This window comes from Triticum dicoccoides, chromosome 2A (assembly GCF_002162155.2).
Source record: "Triticum dicoccoides isolate Atlit2015 ecotype Zavitan chromosome 2A, WEW_v2.0, whole genome shotgun sequence".
Taxonomy (NCBI): domain Eukaryota; kingdom Viridiplantae; phylum Streptophyta; class Magnoliopsida; order Poales; family Poaceae; genus Triticum; species Triticum dicoccoides.
The window spans coordinates 408,382,869-408,385,878 of NC_041382.1; positions in this window are offsets into that span (position 1 = coordinate 408,382,869).

The following is a 3,010-nucleotide window of genomic DNA, read 5'->3' on the forward strand; positions in this document are numbered from 1 at the left end:
CAGGATGACATGATATAACTATACGATGTGTCTATTAAAGTGGTTGGCATGCCATAAATCACAAACATTCCGTCGATGGAAACATGATGGCATGATATAATTCACGGATAGAATGAAATAATTCAAAATATGATAACTATGTGAACAGGATGAGATGATATAACTATATTATGTCTTTAGAAAATGGGCTGGCATGCCATAATTCAGATACATGCTGTCTATGTAAACATCATGGCATGATATAATTCAAATATATGATTTATATACTAAGGAAGTGAGCAGAGGGCAATCACATATATGATGTGTCAACTAAGGAGATGGCATTCAATATCGTGTATATGATGTAAAAACTAAGCATTGCAATACAACATATGCATGATATGAGTAATATAACCCTGCCAAGTTTGAGCATACACCTCAGGGGGATAATAGGACTGGTCATCTGCCTCTGAATCCTCCTCTGAAGAGCTATCTGTAACCAGCAACATATCTTCTTCACCAGGTAGCATTGTCTGCTCTAAAGACCTTGTTTTCACTCCAGATTTCTCCATCACCAATTCAAATGGCTGATGCATAGGAAGAGCAGTTGAATATACAAACATTGTCTACAAAAGCAATGAGAAATACAAAAAAGGATGGCATGATATAATTCACATATATGACGCTTGGCAAAACAGCATGGCATTGCATAATTCACATATATAATGCCTCGCAACAAGATAGCATTGCATAATTCACATATATAATGTCTTGAAAAAAGATGGCATTGCATAATTCACATATATGGTAATTAGACACTAAACAGGTGGCATTCATACAAATCATGTCTAAACTAAGCAAATGACATAGCAATGCAAGATACCATACGCACGATATGAGCAACATAACCCTTCCAAGTTAGAACATGCACCTCGGGGGGGGGGGATAGGACTGGTCATCTGTCTCTGAATCCTCCTCTGAGCAGCTATTTGTAACCAACAAGACACACGCTTTGTCAGATAGCATTGTCTTCTCTGGAGACCTTGTTTCCACTCTAGATTTTTCCATGACCGTGCCGAATGGCTGATGCACAGGAAGAGTAATTGAATGTACTAAATTGTTGACAAATTTAACACGTAATAAAAAAATGATGTCATGAAATAATTCGCATATAAGATGACTTGCTAATCAGGGTGGCATTGCAAAATTCACATATATGATGCCTAGCTAAACAAGATGGCATTGCATGATTCACATATACGATAAAGAAACTAAACAGATGGCATTGACACAAAAAATGTCTAAACTAAGCAGATGACATCTTTGATGTATACAGTAAGCAATGCAAGGCACCCTATGCATGATATTACCAACATCAGTATGCCAAGTTAGAGCGAAGACCTCATGGGGTAAATAGGAGTGGTCTTTTGCTTCTGAATCCCCCTTAGAATAGTTATCTTCCTCTTGATTCCGATCCGAAATGGGTGGATGGGGGCTGCCTTTGCGCCCACCATGGAGCAACGTCTGCATGAAATTTTATTGCCACGCAAGGCTCGTATCTTTTGCTCTACATGTTCAGTTCCATTGTGTACAATAACTAACATGCATAGGAATAAAACATAGTGAGATTATGTAAGGAGTGCATGCACAAATACAGAGTGAAGGTAGCAAACTGTGGATAGACCCAAAACCAATGATAGCAGGCAGATAATAGCTTTAGTTAAAAATACAGATAATGGCTCCTTTAATGTTTGTTTGCACACAACATGAGACTCATAGTAGACACCTGAGATTAACCAGATAGTAGATAGATAGTACTGATTGCTTCCCCAATATGTACCCCACAACCATTTAAAAACTCAAGTTTCAGCATAAGTTTGGACCTGAGTCGGAGTCTAATAGGTGAACACGACGATAAAGTAGCATGTCATCATATTAAGCGATGCATAACGTAAGCAGACACGGAAGAGTGCGACCTGTGTTGCGGACCCGTGTAGTCTTCAAGGTCATCTACTCAGTTGATGATGGTAATGCAGTTGTCGTGGCTGCCGGTGGCGGGGAAGAAGATCTAAGGCGGCGAAAGATAGTCTGGAGAGCAGGTCCCTGCTATGGTGAACCCTTCCATCATTGGAGCAGCTGAGCTCGGGTGGAACACATCACCGCAGGAGCAGGACAAACCACACAATGTTTTATTTGACACATATCTGTAACAGAAGTAAGTGTGTAAGGGCTTGTTTGAATTTGAGGGTTCTAACAATGCAGGGATAGGAAATAGACAGGAATAGGATAGGAATGCACGTACAAAATAGAGAATTTAAAAACACATGATTTCTGCCAATCCGGGTGTTTGGTTCACAAGAAATGGAAGATCATAGGATGAAAAGAAGCATGGTGAGATTAAGTCAAACCACAAGAAGTGTTCAACCTCTTTGGCGAAGCGATGTCGATCTCAGTGTGATTGGGTTGGCCGGTGACGATGCTCCGGCTGACTTAGCTGTCGGAGGAGGGGAAGAAGATCTTAGGCGTCTGGAGATGGAGCCCGATACTGCTCCATTGTGATGGAGGGTTTCGTCGTTGGAGCAGCTCCGGTGAGTTGTACGACGCCGAGGCTGAAGCGGGACAAGAGAGACAACGTTAACCTGAGTGGAATTCTAATAGCATCTCTAATAGATGACGTAAAATACATAACCACAAACTGCTAGATGTATACATCAGCCGCTCATCTCTGAGCTTAGCTGTCGAAACTAAATTTAACTGTTGAAACTGAACTTAACTATCGAAACTGAATTTTGCTGTCGAAACTGAATTTTACTGTCCAAACTGTACGCACTAGAGGTGAGGCCAAAAGTCAGTTGACTGACTTTTTCATCTCTGGTCAGTCGATTGTGCAGCCGTTGGATATGAAATCAAGGGCCTGCAGTACATCTTCAACCTCCACCCCCTAAGCCGCCAGCCACCACCGGCCAAACAGCCGCCCCCGCCGCCCGCGGCCGGCGGTGCGCCACACCGCCCACCCCGAAAACACTCTCAC